This window comes from Hyaena hyaena, unplaced genomic scaffold (assembly GCF_003009895.1).
Source record: "Hyaena hyaena isolate Hyena2069 unplaced genomic scaffold, ASM300989v1 scaffold_1067, whole genome shotgun sequence".
Classification (NCBI taxonomy): domain Eukaryota; kingdom Metazoa; phylum Chordata; class Mammalia; order Carnivora; family Hyaenidae; genus Hyaena; species Hyaena hyaena.
Window position 1 is genome coordinate 491,661 of NW_024081694.1, and position 23,236 is coordinate 514,896.

Sequence of the window (23,236 nt, forward strand, 5' to 3'; positions counted from 1 at the left end):
GAATTCAAAGGAAACCATTGTGTTTTTTATTCCTTCACAAAATCCAACTCATAAAAGCTTTGCATTAAAATCAATGGAATCTAATGTCACACGGTTCAAGTGGATAAAGACAGATGCGAATTGAAAAATATCCATTTTGATTTAACAACAACAAAGCGGTGGGGAAAAAATGTGGTTCGAAGCAGTGAATCTAGGTAAATATGCCTGCATCACAGACCAAATTTCCCCTCAAGTGGGTCTTTCCAAGCTGAAGAAAAGGTGAAAGTTATCAGAAAGTGATTAGAAATCTATGATGTTCCCAGTCTTGTTTGAGGTCAATCCTCCTATGGAGTTCTGGTAATAAAAATGCCTCTTGGGATTTTGTATAAAACTCTGGATATTATAAAAAGTACAGCATTTTAGCAAACAAATTTCAGTTTACAGTTAGAGCCAGGATCCATAAATTTAAGTAGCTTCTATGGAAGAAACACTTGCAGCTGTATAAAAATTGGGGGGATTAAATTGAAAACTGCTCTTCTTTCAAAGACTACCTATTCTCTGAGCACTTGATAACCCCAGAAGAACAGAAATAGTAAATACATGAATTCTACCACAGAGAGAGATCGTTTGCTCCTGGGTATGGCCGCAAACAGAAATACTTTGACATGATACTTATTAGTGCAACGTTTAAAAAACAAAATAGAATCAACAAATTGAAAGTTAAGACCTTGAGACACATAGAGAAGGCTTTCATAGCTTTTACTCTTTTTGTTCTTGTTGTTGTGTAAATGTTTATTCATTTTTGAGAGAGAGAGAGAGNCTGAGCTGGCAGTCAGCACAGAGCCCGACGCAGGGCTCGAACCCACGAACCGCGAGATCATGACCTAAGCAAAAGTCGGACGCTCAACCGACTAAGCCACCCAGGCGCCCCAGTAATCTAGGAGTTTTGATATACGTTGAAGATTTAATGATATAGGAAATATGAAATTTTTCTTTCATGGAAATATTGAGAGTAACTTACTTAATTCATTATATAGTAACATATATGTCTTTATTTTCTTCAAATACTCTTAAAAATTATGTATATATGCACATATGTACCTATGATAATATTCTATTATGTAGTAAATGGTCCATTTTTAAACTTTTTAATTTCTATGTACCTAAATTTCACCTCAATGTCTTATGATAAAAACAATCAGAAATGTAAACAGAGTTACATGTGCAATGATATTAGCACACTTTACTAAAATAGAAGTGATTTAAGTATAGAATAAAAATCAAGTTGTTAACTTCATTTGAAGAGTATACTTATATGATGAAAAAATGAGCAGCTATTTAAAAATGATAATATGCAAGGTTAGGGACATAGGAAATTTCTACAATAATTAAGACAGTGGGAAACAGCAAGCTGAAGAAAGGTTAGTGATTCAGAAATTTAAAATGTGTATGTATTTTATTTTAAAAACTTATATAATAATATAAAATGTTTATAATATTTAGGTCTTATGTTGTGATTAAACACCTTCGGTAAACATCTGCATTTAAATATTTTACCTACTATGCATACATTACCTTTACAAACCTAAGAGTAACATTTTAAAGCATACAACAGAAAAGAAAATTATATGGATTTTATTTTAAAGAGAAAAAGTGTAGCTTTTAAAATCTATAGTTGGAGGGAAGTATGTGGAAGTTTAACAAATAATTTTACATGCAATATATTAATTAAATAACTTCTTTTTTATATATATGTTATTATCTTTAGAAAAGACATAAAGATATATTCTATTTATCATTCATCACTATTGGAAAGTTAGTTACAATAGAAATCATAGGATATTTGGGAAGAAAAAAGGACTACTATTATAAAACAATATTTACATCTTATGTTATAATTTATGTAAAATATTGATTAATTGGCCATATTTTTTAATAAGTATTGTTCAATTCGATGTATGGAATGGGACATTTTATGACTCCTTACTTTTTTTTTTTTAGAAATACAGTATGTATATATATATATATATATATATATATAACGTTTAATTGCTCTATAGACTCAGGATTCCCTCTCTCTGAAATGCATTCAACAACTTAATGGAAAGAACTTTTCACTAATTATATTATTAGTCACTCTAATTCAAATGCTGTTCAAGAAGTATTTATGAAACTTAAAATCATAATGATGCAGTTATTAGCAGTATATATACTCTGAGCCTCATCTTTACATAAGCACTTGAATGGCTGTTGATGTTTTCTCCCACACTGTGTTCATCTGAAGAGAGAAAATTACTGCTTCCAAGAAAAGAATCTGTTTTCATTGCATCTTTCTTATTTCCCCTGTGGTTCTGAAATACATTCTGAATATCTAAAACAATGTTTTTTTGTGAAGCGAAGAGTGAATGTTCTGGCTTGATTGTTTAATGTGATAACCTGTAAAAAGAAACCAGTAGACTGTCAATAATATTCTGCATTATGAGACTTAAAGACAAAGTAGAAATACAAGTTTCTAATATATATCTTATTTCTTTTTGAGGGCAAAAACCCTGTGTTTACTTATCTTATAATCCAATAAAGTTTTCCTTTGACAATATTTATTCTTTATAGATATATTTTTAATGTTAAGTCTCCATTCAATGGTTCTGTAATTCTTCAAACTAATGATCATTAAGCATAATGCATAGTTTGTATATAATGAGAATATGTAATATTTAATCCAGTAGTCTGTCAGCAAAATAGTATGCTACTTTCCCAAACCACCACACAATTTTAAACATGACAGGAGAGGATAGAATAAAATTAAGTAATAACTTTAAGAAACTAATGGAATTTAAATTACACCATTAAGAATTATTTTGCAGAAAACTTTTAATCTATCACTCAGATTTGTAAAAAAAAACAAGGATAATAAAGAAATTGAAATTTAGGTATACTCAATATGTTGCATATAATTTATTAAAATCTGAAAAACTTTTGTAAGCAGATTTATTTATTACATGTTTTCAATGTATAGATGCAAGTGTATATATATATATGTTTATATATATATTTATGGATAAGAATTAATTACTTGATATAGATTACCTTTAAATTATGTGAATCAATAACAAATACCAGCATGGCACCTGGTGGCTCAGTCGTTTAAGTGTCTGACTTTGGCTCAGGTCATGATCTCACAGTTCAGGAGTTCGAGCCCCACTTTGGGCTCTGTAAGGGTAGCTCAGAGACAGAGCCTGCTTAGGATTCTGTGTCTCCCTCTCTCTCTGCCCCTCCCCCACTTATGTTCTGTCACTCAGAAATAAATACATGTTAAAGTAAAATAAAAAGAAACAAAAAATGCAAGCTTTTTGTATTTCATGACATGGATAGAAATATATTAGTCCTTTGACCAAATGAATAACAAAACGTGTGATTTAAAATGCTTACAGCCTTAATTTATATTTTATTATTCAATATAGCAGTCTCATAATGTCTTGAAAATTTAATCACTGCAATATACACACTCACACTTAATTACAAGTGTTAGTGTAATTACATGAGTGTACTTTTAAATATCTTTGTTATAAATGACTCAAGAAGCACTGCAGGGCTAAAAGTAGGAAAATAAAATACACTGCATACATGAAACTACTTAAAACTTTTAGAGAAGCAGTGACTAAAACATGTTTCTCAGCACATGAGTCCCCTGAGATATGCTAAGAAAAATACAGTTGTGACATCAAATGCTTTGGAGGCATGTTGCACAGAATACAAGTGAGTAAGAAAGCAGACAACCATATTAAATATGTATCAAAGATATTTAGGAGAAATGATCACTATCGTTTGGGTGTCTGGTTGTCTATGCCAGTTCTCAGAGAGTTGGCTTATGCAAGATGACCTCAACTTTGAATAAGGAAGAGTTGAGATAAATGTTGGAGTGGAGGTTAGGGAAAGGTAGGAAGGATAGGGTAAAATGCATTATTTTAGAAGATATATATTCTTGAACATTGCTTTATATCAAATCTAAGAGTAGGTAGGCACATCAGAAATCTTGACATTATTCATATTATTAAATCTCAAACATAGATTAAATACTGTTAGAAAATCACATTATCTGAGCTCTTAATCTAAATTAGTAAAATTTAAAATTTAACATTACCGTATTAAATTTACTTTCAGATTAAAAGGTTAGCCATAAAAAATCATGGATAAAATAGATGCTCACTGTGTCTAGATTTCATCCAATTAACTCTTTAAATATTTACAGCACCAATAATCATTTTTGCAAGTCCCATTCAATTATAATATACCTTACAATGTTATATTTTCTACCCCATTTGTGCACCTCAAAACAATTTTCAAAATGATGTTTTAAAAGAATTACCTTGGCAATCACTGTTGATATTACCAAATTATTATAAACGTGTAAAATAGGAAGAACATTCATGCATTTATCTTAGCCAAGACTAAAATAACTGATCCATAAGCACAATGAGGGGAGTAAAAGGGTAAAATTTATAAATAAAAAGTTAGGAAACCAGGTAGCCTTAAGGAAACATGCCATAGAAAGTGATTAGAAATCTATGATGTTCCCAGTCTTGTTTGAGGTCAATCCTCCTATGGAGTTCTGGTAATAAAAATGCCTCTTGGGATTTTGTATAAAACTCTGGATATTATAAAAAGTACAGCATTTTAGCAAACAAATTTCAGTTTACAGTTAGAGCCAGGATCCATAAATTTAAGTAGCTTCTATGGAAGAAACACTTGCAGCTGTATAAAAATTGGGGGGATTAAATTGAAAACTGCTCTTCTTTCAAAGACTACCTATTCTCTGAGCACTTGATAACCCCAGAAGAACAGAAATAGTAAATACATGAATTCTACCACAGAGAGAGATCGTTTGCTCCTGGGAATGGCCGCAAACAGAAATACTTTGACATGATACTTATTAGTGCAACGTTTAAAAAACAAAATAGAATCAACAAATTGAAAGTTAAGACCTTGAGACACATAGAGAAGGCTTTCATAGCTTTTACTCTTTTTGTTCTTGTTGTTGTGTAAATGTTTATTCATTTTTGAGAGAGAGAGAGAGAGAAAGAGAGAAAACACAGCGTGGGAGGGGCAGAGAGAGAGGGAGATACAGAATCTGAAGCAGGTTTCAGGTTCTGAGCTGCCATCATAGAGTCCAATGCAGGGCTCAAACTCACAAACTTGGGATCAAGACCTGAGCTAAAGTCTATGCTTAACCAATTGAGCCACCCAGTTGCCCCAGGGCCTTTGCTGTCTTAAACCCAGCCTTTCTATTCAAGTTTCTGGATCTGTTGTTAGCATATGAATCTTCTCCTCTTTTCAAACTCCCTGAAGGGAAGGATAACCTTTTCTAAAATATGTTAGTATATCTGTCACCTAATGAGGTATCTCTCACATCAAAAACAATAAATGAATGTTTGTCAAATCAGGGAGAATTGTAATGCTTTTAAAAGACACTAAGTTAGGAATGAATAAAGTTTCAAGATGGGTTTGTTGCGGCCGAATCACAAGTCCCCAGAAACCACCAAAGAGCCAACACCAATGCAAGTACATAGGGTCTTTATTACACTCTCAAGCATGGCCTCACCATGCTCAACAGGTGCAGCAGCAGCAGGGTGAAGCCCCGAACAATAGTGAGCAGGGTTTTTATGGGGTAAGGAACAGAGGTGATACAGTGCACGCATTGTACGTATAACATCAGCACATAAGCACCAATCATAATTGTACAGCACCCACGGTAACAGTTTTGACCATTCAGTATCTGTGAGGTGTTTGTTACTTTTGGAGGGACCCAATCATGACCTTTGAGAATCCTTTGAAAATGACCAATTATGAGGTGAGTTCAAAGGGCCCATGTGGGGTTTTAGGCAAGCAGTGAGTGATTAGCTAGTTTGTACAAAGTAACTATCTATAATCCTCAGTCCCTGACTCAGACCACAGTAATGTTTTTAACTTCTTTTGATTGGCTGATCTGAGGGTGGTCCAAGGGTGGCTTCAGCCTTGAGCAATCTGAGGCTTTTCCTGGAACTGGGGCTACGTGCAGCCGTGCAGCCCGAGGTTGCTCTTAATGGAGGCCTTAATCTCAAAATGATGTTACTTAGGCTTATCAGGTTACGATATAGGAAAATCTAATGTGAATTTTGAAGTATAATATAAACGTAAAGCTATCAATGTTAACTTCATACATATTTCAAACAATCAAAATCTAAACAGAAAAGTTGCTCATTTTTCATATATAATGGGTTTGCCACAAAACCATTTAAATTGTAAGAGTTCCTAAATCTGTATGATTATGGTTTTCAATTCAATGGGGAGAAAAATACTAATGGATAAATATAGGTGGGAAACCTCTCCTATGATCCCCAAAAAATCAGGAGAACCTTTTAACCCTACTGTGTAATAATGAATAATCTATTTCTACATGTTTTAAAATCTGTATTTAAAAATATTTGACTCTAAAACAATAGAATAACTTATACTTTAGAAGGATGTCCTTTATAAGGATGTTTTCACCTAAAACAGTAACCTATGTACATTAAAAAATAAAATGCCTTTTTTCACTATTTGAAAAATTAAAATAATTCAATTTTCATTTCCTTAAAATTGAATTGATGGATCATACACTAGTTCTACTTATGAATTTTTAAGAAACCTCCATATTGTTTTCCATAGTGAGTGTACAAATTTGCATTCCCACCAGCTGGGCACAAGGAGGATTCCTTTTCTCCACATCCTGGCCATCTTGTCCTTTTGATGATAGCCAATGTGAAGTAATATATTATTATGGTTCTGATTTACATTTCTGTAATGATTAGTGATATTGAACATCTTTTTATGTATCTGATGATCATTTGGATGTCTTCTTTGAAAAAACATGTTTTAGTTCCTCTATGTTTTAACGGTCTTTTGTTGTTGTTGTTACTGAATTGTATGAGTTCTTCATATTTTCTGGACATTAACTACTTATCCGATATATGGTTTGCACTTTACATTTACACAATGTTATATGTCAACTATATTTCAACAAAAAATGAAATATACTTTACATATAATAAAACCTCAGCTGTTAGGTGCTCAGTTCCATGGGTCATAACAACTAGAGAACTTGTGTAAACTAGGTTTTGATAGAAAAAAATATTTACCATAGTTCACTTTTACTATTTTTTTCAAAACCAGACTTGTCTTATTTATACACAGAACAAGTTATTTATAACCCAAGCTAAGGATTATAGTTTAATTATAATATTGCCTACATTGTTTTCAAATTATTTGACCATAGCCAATGTTTTACTTACTCTTAAAAAAACAACAAAAGTGCTATAATAAATGTGTAGTGTATGTTTTAACATGAGAACTAATTTGAACTCAAATATTTTAAGATACATTTTAATAAAATTAAATGAGCTGGATGTGAGCAATTATTCAAGAGGGAAAAAGCAAACTTAATTATTTCATTGTAGATTTCACTGAGTTACTTCAGAGGTGGAAACAGTAATTTAACATATTTTTCCACTTAAATTCATTTTATTCAGGCTTGCACTTAAAACTTTTGTTTTACTCTTTGTTTCACACATCTCTATATCTTTTCAAAAATGCCAATGTTTGAATACCACATTCTATAAAAAACAATAATGAATATATATAATGAATATAAATACTGACATAACATTTTCTGCATGTATAAAATGTAATATTTTAACATTAAATATATATTTAAAATAAATAAATTAAAAATGAAAATAATATAAAAATATTTTTGAGAAAGAAAAATCACTGATAAATTAACCTAAATGGTGATTCAAAAACTTGTTTTCCAATTTTTTACATTAAGTATTTGTTTTAGGAAAGCATCTCAGTTTAATTTTACCATTGACAGATGATGGCAATGTAACCTGGAGATACCAATATGTATACATTTTAAGATACATAAGAATCTGTGTAGGTAGAACCAAGAAACAAGGTATAGCTAAGTTTCCATTTTGGTAATGATACTCTAATCGTAATTGTTATTATAAGCAGGTACATAGACATCGCACTGTGTAGTTTAAGAAAATTATACTTTAACCTTGATGCGTAGTCATTAACAAAACTACCTAAGAACATAGCAAGACTTGGATAAATTGTATTTTTAGGAATATCATTCCAATTCCCTTCATTCAGGAAATTTACTATCCACAGAACATGATTTGGGGCTTCAATGGTATTTATAAAGCACTTGGCAGATATTTGAAGCTGTCAACTTCTAACTCTGATTATAATGAGCAAGGCTTGTGGAAATAAAGATCCACAAACATGTGTCTATCTCTTCCCCACATCAATCTGCTAATTGGAGATTAATTTATTCTAAGAAAGACATTTTAAAACAACTGAGTGCAATTGGAGGGGAGACTAAGTCAATCAATCATTCAAATGGTAATGTGAAAGCATTTAATTAAAATTTTAAAAAAGCTTAACTGCTAGCAGCAAAAAGTCCAAAGCAGTGAGGTCTATTAATCATAGGAGGTAAAATACATAATTCCCAGGATTATTCCTTTTACTATTTTGTTAAAATTTCCAGTCAACAAAGACTTTCAATTGCTTTACATGCTGGGATTATTAAGGACAGGATAAATTGGCATTATGCATCCTTTTCAAATGTGGGATATTAAAAATTCCTTTAGCGTAAACACAGGAGACATAGATTTTGGGTATGAATTGGATTTTGCGAATTAAATGCATTTGTAAAATGCATATTTGGAAGGTGGAAGTGAGACAGAAGCATTTTTGAGGGGTTTTCTTTTGTTTTTTTAATTATTTGAGTGTAGTTGACAACACAATGTTAAATTAGTTTCAGGTATGCAAAATTAGTTTCAGGTATGCAAAATAGTGATTAATACATTTATAAGTTTATATGTTATGCTATGCTCACCACAAGTGTAGCTACTACCTATCACCTATGGCTATTACTATCACTGTTACTGCATCATTGACTGTATTCCCTAGAGGCGTTCTCTTTCGGTTTTACCTGCTTCCTGCTGGTAAGCAAGGTCCTTAGAGTCATTGGGGTTTCTGGCAGCACTGTTTTGGTGTAAAGTCATAATTAGATTTGTGACCATTGACAGAAGTTTGGGGACGCAATCTTCCCAAAAGCTTGTGATCTTGGGATCACAACAGCCATAATGTGCTCCTGAGGTCCACAGTGCCAGGATTTGCTCCAAACTCCCATCTCCTCTGTTAGGCTTCCTCCCCTGGAGGGCCAAGATTTGCAGCAGTCTTGTGTAGCAATTGTTGAGAGCTAAGTAAGAACCAATTTTCCATCCCTTCCAATGATTTTGTAAAAACCTGAGTCATTTGTGTTTCAAATAGGTAGAGAGTAGTTTTTGTTCCCTGAAAATAAATCTTCTGATGATTCTGACACGTTTTAATGAACAGAAGTAGACATTCTTTGTGGCAAGACTGTGGAATCAATCAGTGCAGAGACTACCTCTTGGGGACATTCCTCAATGCATACATATTTTTGTGCTTTCCCTATAACATTCACTCTCTAATTTTAGCTTGCCTTGGTTCTCTATGCCTTCATCCTTGTCTATGCGATTACTTAAAGGTTCTCAGATGTGTATTATAAAGTGAAGAAACAACAAGAAAACTACAGTTTGTAGATTTAACACTGAGTGAAAGAGCTGAATCAACTTGATAACCATGAAGGCCAAATTATTATTTTAATTTGATTGATTGGTTCATTTGGGTTTTCATAAGGCATGACTGTCACAGTTGAAGCAACATGAGTCACATAGTGAGTAACTGTTGCAGGGCATATGATTTCAAACACTTAGATATAGGATGAAAGATATCATTTTAGCTGATGGATAAGGCATATAAATTGGAATGTCTTAGTCCAGTCTGTTACAATGAAATACTATAAATTGGGTGGCTTATAAACAATGGAAATTTATTTTCTCGATTCTGGAGACTACCAGTTCAAAATCAGGGTGCCAGAATGGTCAGGTTCTAGTGAGAGTCCTCTCCCAGGTTGCAAACTGCTTAATTTTCAGTATATGTTCACCTGATGGGGAACAGAGACCGAAAACAAGCTCTTACAAGGGCACTGAGCCAGTATATGAGGACTCCACCCTCATGAGCTCATCTAGTCCTCCAAAGGACCCACTCTCTAATTCCATTTGAGTGTGGGGTAGAGTTTCAACAAAGGAATTTTGTGGGGAGAGAGACTTTCAGTCCCCAAAGGATGTGAACTCCTCAGGGATATTCTTTCCCCTCCTCTTATTCACTTCTGTATACTTAGAATACAGAAAAGAAGAGGTACTCAGATATTAGTTGAGTAAAAGGGTGTGTAAATGACAATTTGGTGACTTCTTTTAGAGCACTGTTACCATCTTCATTTCAGGATGTTGCCAGCCCAAGGATAAAGCAGTCATTGCTAAACAAGAGTAGAGCATTCTAAGTAGTGTTTGGGACCTAATGAAATCTGAAAATCTGACTATTTGGGACTGGGTCATAGAAAGTTACATTTTTTAAATGATAGGGTCTGAATATCTATCATTGTAGTGAAATTAGTACATACTGGTACTTTTTTTTTTTACCATTCCCTTCACCATTTTAAAAAAGTAAGATTCCTAAATAATCAGGTTTCTAGACATTCTAATAATTTTATAAAAACCTAGATTCATGGGAGGGCTTGGTAGCTCAGGCAAACGTCCGACTTCAGCTCAGGTCATGATCTCACTGTTGGTGGGTTTGAGCCCCGCATTGGCCTCTGTGCTGACAGCTCAGAGCCTGGAGCCTGCTTTAGATTCTATATCTCCCTCTCTCTCTGCCCTTTCCACTCATGCTGTCTCTCTCTCTCTCTCTCTCTCAAAAATAAATAAAAACAAACAACCTAAATTCATTAGTGTTTTAAATAGCTACAGTGAGGGAGTTTACATTGTTATTTTCTCCACCCATGCCCACTTCAGACTTAGCTTTTAGTTCCTTTTCTCCCACAAAATTTCTGACACTCAAGCCATTCATGGAACAAATATATTATTAGTTCTCATCGTCCTAGCCTTACGTGTTCATATTCTCATTTTTTCCTCATTTTTTTCTCCTGTAGTTTCTTCCTCTGTGTCTAAACATGACATGCTATACTTCCTGCTGGACTCTAGTATTCATAAAAGCACTATAACTACCAGCAGATTTAGTAAAAAAAAAAAGAAAAATACTTTAAATCCATAGTACATTAAAGTTTTCTGTATCTGCTAAAAGGTTATCTATGTATTTAAGAATATATATTCTGACATAAAGATAAAGCCATATATAGTACAGATTTTTATTATTCCAGAAAAGATACAGCTACATAGCTTATGGTACTTAGCTCCTAGGCTTGATGTTTTCCTCTGTAGCTGAGGATTCAAAATGAAAATTACAAAGAAAAAATGGCACAAAAGATTATCTTTGTGTAATCTTGAGTCACTCAGAGTAAAATGTAACTTCTTTATTACTCTAAATTATTCTCTGTGAAACATTTCATATTTGGATAATAAATAAATATCTTACTCTGGGATGCCTGGGTGACTGAGTCGGTTAAGCATCCGACTCTTGATTTTGGCTTAGGTCATGATCTCATGATTTGTGAAATTAAGCTTTGCACTGTAAGGATTCCATCTCTGCTTGTGACTCCCTCTCTTCCTCTTTCTGTGCCAGTATCCCACTCACGCACATGCTCTGTCTCTCTCAAAATAAATAAATAAACAAACTAAAAACAAAAACAAAAACAAACAAACAAAAAGCATGTCTTACTCTGACTCCAAATAATAATCCCAAAAGCTAGGTTTCAAATTCTAGCCTGAATTTACAAGCTATGTCACATCAGCGTGGTTAACTACTTGTCTTTGTGGTTTTAATTTATTATTTTAATTCTAGTTAGTTAACTTACAGAGTAGTTTCAAGTGTACAGTATAATGATTCAACACTTCCTTAAACACCCAGCACTCATTACAATAGGAGAATTCCTTAATCCCCATCACCTATTTCAACTATAGCCCGCCCTACCCCAGGCCACCTCCTGTCTGGTAACCAGTTTTTCCCTATAGCTGATAGTCTATTTTGTTAATTTATCTTTCTCTCTCTTTCTCTCTCTCTTTCTCTTTACCCTTTACTCATCTGTTTTGTTTCTTAAATTCCTCATATAAGTGAAATCATATGATGTTTGTCTTTCCATGACAGACTTTTTCCCTTAGCATAATACTCTCTAGCTCTATCTGTGTTGTTGCATATGGCAAGATTTCATTATTTTTTATTCCATTGCACACATATACCACCTCATCTTTATCCATTCATCAGTCAATGGGCACCTGGGCTGTTTCTATAATTTGACTATCGTAGATAATGCTGTTATAAACCTTGGGGTGCATGTATCCCTTTGAAATAGCATTTTTGTATTCTTCAGGCAAATACCTAGTAGTGCAATTGCTGGATTGTAGAATAGTTCTATTTTTAGCTTTTTCAGGAAGTTCCATATTGCTTTCCAGAATGACTGTACTGGTTTGCATTTCTAACTGTGATGCAAGAGGGCTCCCCCTTCTATACATCCTCACCAACAACTGTTGTTTCTTTTGTTGTTGATTTTAGCCATTCTGACTGGTGTGAGGTGATATATCATTGTAGTTTTGATTTGTATTTCCTTGAAAGTGAGTCATGTTGAGCATCTTTTCATGTGTCTGTTAGCCCTCTGGATGTCTTCTTTGGAAAAATGTCTATTCATGTTTTCTGGCCATTTCTTAACTGGACTATTTTTTTATGTTGTGTTTTATAGTTCTGTATACATTTTTGGATATTAGCCCTTTAACAGAGATGTCATTTTCAAAAATCTTCTCCCATTCTGTTAGTTGCCTTTTAATTTTGTTGATTGTTTCCTTTGCCATGCAGAGCTTTTTAGCTTGATGAGGTTCCAATAGTTGGCTATAGCCAATGTCAAAGAGGTACTGCCGCTATTATCAAGGATTTTAATGGTTTCATGTCTCACATTTAGATTTTAAATATTTTTTGAATTTATTTTTGCGTATGGCATAAGAAAGTGGTTCAGTTTCATTATTTTACATGTTGCCTTCTAGTTTTCCCAGCACCATTTGTTGAAGAAGCTGTCTTTTTTTCCCCCCCATTGGATACTCTTTCCTGCTTTGTCAGTGATTAATTGACAATATAGCTGTGGGTTTATTTCTGGGTTTTCTATTCTGTTCCATTGATTTACATGTCTGTTTTAGTGGCAGCACCATTCTGCTTTTGTCACTGCAGATTTGTAGTATAACTTGAAATCCATGAAATGTGATGCCACCAGGTTAGCATCACACTTCTTTTTCAAGGTTGCTTTGGCTATTCAGGGTCCGGTACTCTTTCCATTTCAGTTTCCTTATGGTAAGTGGGGCAAGCCCACCGATAGGATTGTATGGACTTTGTAAGCTGATAAATAAAAGTTAGTTAGGAAAGTGCATGGCACATAATATGAAACTCTTTAGATATTCTTATGTTAATAGGCACACTATTAACCATTTAGCTATTGTTCATATTTCTCAAAAGGAAATTCGAGTTATCTTCATGTATCAATCCTTACCTCAAGACATCACACATTTTTTACTTCCTGCCTCTCAAAACACTAAACACTTTCAATGTCAAATTAAATCTTCCTTTCTGTATGTCCAAGATTATAAGCATAAAGTATTTTACTGAATTAAATAATTAACTATGTAATACAATTTACATTTCAAGTCAAATTTGACATATATTTATAAGAATTTGTAACTCTAATTTGGGGGGTTAGGGTTTTCTTTTTTTTACTGTTTATTTTAGTAAACAAATCAGTACAAGCAGGGGAGGGGCAATGAGAGAGCTGGCTCTGAAGCGTGCTCTCTGCTAACGCAGAGAGCCCCAGGTGGACTCAAACTCACCAACGAGATCATGTCCTGAGCTGAAGTCAGATGCTTAATTGACTGAGCCACCCAGGCACCCTAGGTTTTAAGGTTCTCTATGTGACTATATTTGTTTATTGTATTACTAAACATTCTAAATACTCACTGAACTCACATGTGTGCCTGCTTCATTTTATCAGTATCTAGGAAAGATGGTTTCTAGCACAGTTATGGATTTGTCCACTTTCTTTGTGATTATGCTAATTTTTGCTGTATATTTCACCTGCCTCTTGAAATATTCATTTTAGCAGTAATTTTATTTTTTTTAAATATTTTTTATTTATTTCTAGGAGAGAAAGAGAGAGAGCGTGAGCAGGGGAGGGTCAGAGAGAGGGAGTCACAGACTCTGAAACAGGGTCCAGGCTCTGAGCTGGCAGTCAGCACAGAGCCCGATGCGGGCTCGAACCCACGAACCGCGAGATCATGACCTAAGCGAAAGTCGGACGCTTAACCGACTAAGCCACCCAGGCGCCCCATTTTTTAGCAGTAATTTTAAAAGGACACTTTATCTCCAGTACATATGTACTTTAAAATATACCCTAATATTATTAAAACTATGCTACTTTTCTTTCTGTTAATATTTACTAAAGCAAAATTTTGTAAATCTAATTTCCATTTTTCTGTTATTATGTTTCTGTCTTATAAAAATAGCAAGAGATGTGAAAATTAAAATCTGAAAATACCCCTTTTAATTAGCTACTTAAATCCATATTTATTGATGATGATTACTGATAATTTAGGCTTGTTGATTTTGGCTTATTTTGCATTTTCTATTTACCATGTCATTTTTGTATGTGTGTGGGAGGGTGAAGGAGTCTTTCATTTCTTTCTTTCTTGATTCTTATTGTTACATACATATATATGTAACAATACATATACATATATATATGTATATATATGTATGTAACAATACATATACATATATATATTACATTTATTTATTTTTGATAGACAGAGAGGGGCAGAGCACAAGTGGGAGAGAGGCAGAGAGAGAATGAGACACAAAATCTGAAGCAGGCTCCAGGCTCTGAGCTGTCAGCACAGAGCCCAAAGCAGGGCTCGAACCTACCAACAGTGAGATCATGACCTGAGCTGAAGTCAGATGCTTAACCGACTGAGCCACCCAGGTGCCCTTTGATATATATTTTTTAATGTGTCAGAGAATATTTCCTATTTCCTTGGTTTTGGAGTTAAATATTTTAATGCATTATTTATCTCTGATCTAATATTTTAACATGTATATTTGACTAAAAATATTAGAAAGTGAACTAACTTCTCTTCTTCTTTCAAACAGTACATGAACGCAGATACATTGGCATGCCAATATCCCCTATCCATCTGCCTTATTATTTTTATAATATGTTATTATTTTTAAGACAATACTGTCTTAACTATGTATTTAGTTGTGTCCCTTACAAACAAAAACCTGGTTTTTATTTAGTTTCATCGAAACATTTAGTTTCATTCTCTATCTTAGCATCATATTTTGCATCCAGGTGTTTCTGTACAATAAAGTTCCTGGTGTTTTGTTTTGATTTGTTTTGTTACTATTTCAGCAAAGATTGGGGAGTGTTAAATTCAAAGTTAGCTGAAAATATGTATTTGCTTATTCTTTAAGACAATTTAGCTATAACATTGGTTACATTTACATGTTTCTTTGTGTTTGATCTTTTGAAATTCACTACAAAATATTTAGCTGTAGATTTGTTTCTACTTCTATTTGTATTATCTTGACCAGAATGTCTTTGCTCTCCTCCACATGGGAGTGAAGAGCAATCCGTAACATTCCAATCCTATAGCAACTCTGGTCACTGATTCTTTGATGTTTAATGAATCTAATTTTAATTTCAAAGAGTAACCTCACATGAAAGTTATGTTTGTTTTTTCCTTCAGTTTGATTGGATAGATCTTTAACCAAACTTGAGATTTCAGATTAGTTTCTCTGACTTTTCCTCTTGCCTATTTTTATGATAATTTGTTTTCCTTTACATTTTTAACATTGTCTCTTCCATCTCTCTCCCTCTTCCTCTATTTAAATCAATATCATGACTATCATTGTCATTAGTGTTTACAAAATTCTGGGGGAAGCAGTTATAACACTTCAGTATTGCAATTTTTTCTATTCTCTGTATGTCTGTGCTTACCTATATTATCATCTCAGTGTTACTATTTTCTAATATAAGGATTTAGAGTAATTTGTCTCCCTCTAATCTCTATTCCAAATTACTTGCACACACTTTATATACACTCTTTATCAAATTTTACATACTGAATTTCCATTATAACTTCTGTTACTGATGAATTTTGAGATGTCTTTTCCTTTAATTTTGAAGCTATTTAAAAATTCTTTTATTTTCTATTTTTGTCTTAGGCAATTCCATTCCATACACTGATTCTGTGACATTTGTTAATATTTTAAGGTCAGATATGTTACTTTCCTTATAAGTTCCCCCAGAGGACCTGATAAAAATGTATTACTTGACATTGCTAAGAGAAGTATTGTATATCAAATTTGTTATCTCAATGGTCTTACTAATGTTCCAAGTTTTCTATGTGGTGGCTTATTTGCTTTGTTTAATTGGAATATAAGTTATCTATCAAAAGATAAGAGGCATATTAAAATTACTCTTTATGAAAATATATTTCCTTGTTCTATTTTCTAAGCATTTTGCTCTATAGTTAGAACTATTGTATATAATAGGTATACTTTGTTAGATGTGCTCTATAAGTTGAAGCTTTAATTAATATGTAGTGACTTTTAATTTTATTTAGTAATTTTTTTCCCAAAATTCATTAGAGTGTTATGCAAGACAGAAAATTAAAAATAAAAAAATAAATAGCTAATAAATTTTACAAAATGAAAATATTCATATAACCAGTACCCAAATGAAAAAATAAGATAATATCAGCTGCTTCCTGCAATCCCTGCTAACAACAGATGCTATGGTTAAGAACTTTGAAGGCTGAGATTTTACAATTTTTGCATGCTAACTTTTTTCACTTTAACCATTTTTGGAGGTACCAAGTCATATCACATCTGGTTTCAATTTGCATTCTCCAGGTGACCCTTGAAATGAACACTTTTTGGTTTATTAATGGCTCTTTTACTTTGTCAGGTGTTTTATTTTGTTTTGTTTTTTTCACCTACTTGGTGTGAAATGCACTTACTTTAAAGATCAGTTTAGAAACTATTGAGATTTTTATAATATTACTGTTTCAATCAATGGGTATAGAATATACTTCCATTGATTTTTTTATATTTCTCATTAATATTTTGTGGTTTTAATTATATAGATCTTGAACATTTTCATTTATTTTATTTATTTGTAAGTATTTGATATTTTGATACTATTTAAAAATATATTGACATTAAATACCAATATGTATTTATTTGTTATTAGTATATAAAACAAATATAACAAATTTCATAAATAACTTTAAATCCACTGACTTTCCTAAAATTGTTTCTCTATTCAAATAAGTTATGTGTAAATCCAGTGGAATTTTTATGTACTCAATTATGTCATCCACATAAAAAATTATTTTATCTACAAAATTATACAATATCATCTTTTATTTATTGTATTCTTTAGAACTTCAGTATAATATTAAATATGAATGAGAATAGAATTATATTTGACTCAGTGATAATTATATATTAATAAATGCTATTAAGTATAATGTTCTCCCAAGAATTCTTACAATTTATTAGATTAAGAGAATGTGATTTGTCTCTAGTTTGCTAAGAATCATGATCTTCACTAGGTTCTTAAATTTTGAGCAAATCACCATTCTCCAATTCTTTAGATATGGTGAACTACATTGATTGATTTTCCAAAGTTTAATGAACCTTACATTTTCTGGAATGAAACCAATTTTATTCTGATGTTTCATCTTTGTTTAAAATCTCTGGACTTTATTTTTTTCATTTTCTATTGACTAGAAGACATTTTCTTGTTTATTTCAGTGCCTAGTATTTTAATATGCTTCCAAACTGTATACATAACAATAATAAAGTTTCCAAGCAATTGTTTTTTCTCTTACAAAAGTGCTATTTATTTCAATTCCATCAAGAATTGAGCTAACTTGGGGCTTATCTGACATTTAGTAGACTAGGGCTATCTCTATTTTGTTTCTGATTCTCAAGCAATATTCTGAAAAACTGGGAAGATCTAATTTTCCTCTAAAAATATTCTGCCCTAGCTCTTCATAGTTTTACTAAATTTAAGTTCAAAATCTTAGAAGTATCCTAAGAGGAAGCCCACCAGTTTGCTGAAGATAGATTCATTCCACAGCAGGTTTTGTTTCTAAAAACAACATTAGGAATCTTAAGGAGATTTCATTTCTGTTAGAAGATTTTGGCCTAGCTTCTCACCATCCTGAGCTGTAATAGACCATAGTACCGTTCATTAGTTTCCCATGTCAATCAGAGTGAAACTCAATCCCTTGACAGGACAAATGGATTTGTCAATTCTCATCCCCATTATTTCATCTACTGCTTTCACCACACTTCATTCTGCCAAGTCATCATGGCCTCCTCAAGGCTCCCAGTAACATGCAGGGTAGCACCCCGCAAGAACGATGCTTATGGGTTTTCTCTTTTCAATAACTTACTTTCTCCAGATGGCCATAGAGCTCACAACCCTCCTTCCTTAAATGATTTTTCCCCCAGTGCCATATAACATTGTCTTTCCATTGGCATTTTCTATCTCAGTACATTTGTAACCTATAAACTTTTTAATATTGTGAAGTTATTACCAATTTCCCCCAACTAGAATGAAACTATATTAGTGCCTGAATGTTTTTTAGCTGTTATGCTTTCTGTTAAATTCTCAGACCTAGCATATGTTACCAGTTAAAAGAATAGATAAATGGTAATTTAGCTGAGTTGTTTCTCTTTTGTTCCCTAAAAAACTGCTAGATGATTTACTTATAGAAAATGTTCTCAACTCTTTTGGTCTTAAGATCACCTTAATCTCTTAAAATATATCTACTAATAAGCCATTTATTATATATTCACGTATGTTTCCAGATTCAGTAGCATATAATACCAAACTATCTGAAAATATGACTATTAGTAAATAATTTATTAAGGAAAATATGTACAAAATAATTGCCTAGTCAACTTCTATAAAATTTTACAAAACATATTATGATGTTTTCCAATAATGAAATATCTACCTGATTGACTGGTTTTATGTAGGTGTGGTTCTGATTGTTGAAACCTATACAGTGAATGCAAAAGTCATGCTCAATATAATGGGAAATTTAAGAAACTCTCTTTTTTACATGTTTTGTCTTCTTTTCGAACAGTTAGACTTTGAAATATGCATAAATCTATGCTTCAATTTCTGAAATTCCAACAAAATTTGCATCACAAATTCAGTAGAAATCTAAAATATCATGCACTTTTTCTGAGTATGTGAGATGGAGTAGGTAAAAATATAATTTCAGTCCCCTAACAGATTAGAATAAAAGTTATAGAAACATGTAATCTAAAGATTTACTATCTGAGACACATCAAATATAACAATCTTTCAAAATAATTCACCGGCTATACTATGGAATGAAATTAAAATCACCTCAGGTAATATCAGATCTTGAATCTGGTTCTAAGCCAAAAGAAATTGAAACCTGAGAGGTAGAAAAAGCAAGCACATAAATGCTAATACAACCACAGCTGCCAACTTCTAGTTTATCCGGTTTTCCTTCCCCAGTTTCTCTGCATCTCTTACTGCTCTGCTATTGAGGGTTTTAACAATGTGGTGGATTTTTTCCCCTGTATTGATGACATTTCATGATTAATAGCATCCATGATCCTTTACTTTAAAAGCTCAGGTGATTATATCTGTAATTTTTTGTGTGCAACAGCTTGTATAGGTAGTAGGTTAAAAATGGATAATCAAGGAAACGTATCAAATTCTGCAAAGATGAAAAATAACCCATATAATTATGTTCAAAATGAGAACACGTTTGGAGACTGAACGAAGTGTGATCAGGTCTCAAGGGAACGCGATGTAGTTGCCTAATGTCAGGTACTTATTCTAAAGATTTTCAAGTTATTTTAAGCCAATTCTGTATAGTTCTACATTTTAAGGGGTAAAGCTATATTCATTGTTTTTCTTTTACTTTGGGAAGTGAGGATTCACAGGTGATTTCTCTGCACTTTAGTTTCTCAGCTTGGAAATACTCTAAAGGGAGCAGAGCCACGGTATCCTAGGGCAGCTTGGATGACCTGGTGTAAAGTAATGAAGGCTGGTGATGAGGGGTCACCAGAGACCTTGCTACCTGGAGGCTGAGACGTGGCAGTAATCTGACCTTGCTTCAGTTATGGGCAATAAAGTTTACTCTAGACCCAAATGAAAATATTTTTACTGCTTTCTTAGGAGTGTATGCCAGGGTTCTTTCAATGAATTTTTCTTTCAAGTCTTGAGAACAGCTGGCCCCAGCAGTGTAGTCCCGACGAAAGCAGCGTGGTCTCTCCTGGCAGGTACCTCAGCAAATACGGATTGTTATAAGTGGTCATTTTATCCAAACTTAATACAGTATAATAAGAAACTTGATGGCAGACAAATCTTTAATGTTCCAAAGAAAATACACCAAATGAAACCCAAAGATGTATTCCACCTTTTAAACCTTGTTCATAAATAATGCTGCACATACTTTGAGATTTACCAATGATTACCACCAAAAGAATTTATATTCATTAAGTCACAAGTTTGATAAAATAGCTAGTATTTGAAGAGTTAACATTTAATAAGGAGACCAAGTTAATTATCCTATTATATGCTGTTTTGAAATAAGCAAATCAATGTCTTCGGTATTTGAAATATGTGTTTGCTTATGTAACACTACTGATGATGTTCTGCTTACTGTGAACATAATATTTTGTATGTATTAGAAGACTCACTTTAATATTAATACACATGAAGATTTCCAAAAGCTTCCCTTTTTCTTAAAATTCTTACTAAAAAGGTGATGGGAAAAATAGAAGGGCAATTGTATTTATAGAAGAAGAAAAAGATGGTAAGAATTTGTTATTTTTATTTTTTTATATTCTGGGAGAAATGCACAACTAATGATTAAAAAAATTAAAATGTGGGACAGCCCACAAAGCTCTCATATCTTATACCACATATTTTCACAATACAAAACTGCAGTTGGTGTCCAAGCTTTACAAATAAAATTACACATGTAAATGATCTATCACACAGCATAGAAATTTTAAAGTTAAAATTAGTGCACGTCCTAAATTGAGGTCAACTTATAACTGGAAACTGAATGTTCACACCCTGATTTCAAATATATGCATGCTCAACTCACAACAATTTCTGTCAAAATTTAAAATTAGAAGCAGTAAATAACACATCATGAATTCATAAAAGGGTAATGTTGTTAGAAGACTAAACTGTCACCAAAAAAGACAGTAAAACCCTTCTCTTTATTATAGTCACATTTACACTTTTTTAATTGAGGAAAATGACATTTTAAAAAATATATTTTTCCTTTTTTTGGATTTTAGAGAGAGAGCATGGTAGCAGGGGAGAAGGGCAAAGGTACGTTCGATGCTCAGCACGGAGCCCAGTGGGGCTCAATCCCACAACCCTGGAATCATGACTCAAGCCAAAATCAAGAGTCAGACGCTTAACTGACAGAGTCACTCAGGCACCCGCAAAAATATCATTTTTAAGTTAATACCATAAAGAACTCTATGTTATGAATACTTCAATATGACAATTCATAAAAATGACATAGTTCATTCACTGCTTGTTTTTCTCTCTTTTACTTTCTATCTCTATCTCTCTATCCCTCTATATCTCTTCTTTGGAAATTAAACAAGATAAATAAGGTATAAAATTAGGTACTAAGATATGTTAATCTTTTAAAAATTTAACTATTTTTTAAAGATAGCAAAAATCTGTTAGGTGAGTAATATTCAACTAAACTGAATTAAATACTATCACATATTCATTGGAGGTTACAATTATTCAACTTAGTGTTTCCATAATAGAAAACTCTTGAAAAAAAAGTTCAAAAAATGCTATCCTTTCTGTCTAAGCAAAAATGGAACCAGGCAATGTTAAATAGGCAAGGGGGACTTTATTCAAGGCTATTGGAATAATGAAGGAAAGTCAGAACTTAGGAACAACTCTGCTGAAATAAAACAAAACAAAACAGATGGAAAGAATGGCTTCATCACATATACTTTTATTTTTAATTTTTTGATGAGCCTCCATATTATGTCCATAGTGATGCTGGAGTGAGAGGGAAATTATAGGCTATCAATGTTTGCCAATTGTTTTTGGCCAGTAGAAAAGGAAAATTTTCCATACCTTCATAACAGAAGGTATTTTTACAACTTGGAGCAAGGTGCTTGCTAATGTTAGGCCTCTACCCTTGTACAGAAATTAGGAAATTTGGGCACCATCTTCCTTGATGATTCCATTTCAAAGGGATGGATCCCAGGTCCTTGAGAAGATATGCTTGCCTTGTAAAGCTCGCAAGAGGCTGGCAGAAGATTTGTACATCTAAGGAGAAGAGAAAGAAATTAGACGTTTTCTAAAGTAAATGCTCTAAGAAAAGGGAAGTCAGGGCTTAGGGTAAGGAAAAAGCTTGCTTAAGGTTTAGTCAAGTTGAGGGTACCAGTAAGGCCTTTTTTGATCGTTTCAAAAATGACCATTTTGATGATGTTTTTTTTAAGACAATACCTTTTCCTTTAATTAAAATTACCTCAATGCATCATTCTTAAAGATTTAGCTGTTTGCAAGATTATAAAAATCTTTTTCTACAGTGTAAAAAAGTAGATGTGGTCATTTTAGCATCTATTTGAAAATATATGATACACCAAATGTTGGACATAAATGGCCAAATCTTAGGAAATGTAGGTAGGGAGCAGAAAGAATGAGAAATATATTCTCAGGAATAAAAGAAACCTCTAGATTTTGCAGAATGCCTACAGGATGATTCATGGGCTCGTATTATGTTAGTGATTTCAAGTTCTAAGCATGGGAGAGAAATACATTTAGCTGGGAGAAAATGTACCATTTGTCATATGTCTGTTGGTCTCATCTAAACCCATAATGCAATGTTAAATATTATACTCAATAGTAATACAAAGGCAAAACAGTAAACACTTTTTCATGAAACTTACCATACTAGTTTATGGAAATTGTACAGGTAAAATTGTATTAAATTGACCATTCATTTTTTGTTGTCTCCTCCCTTTCCAATATATAGTGTGAATAACTTTTTCCAAGTCTTTCAAATTATCACTTAGTTTGAAATCATTTTAATTTCTATTTGCCACT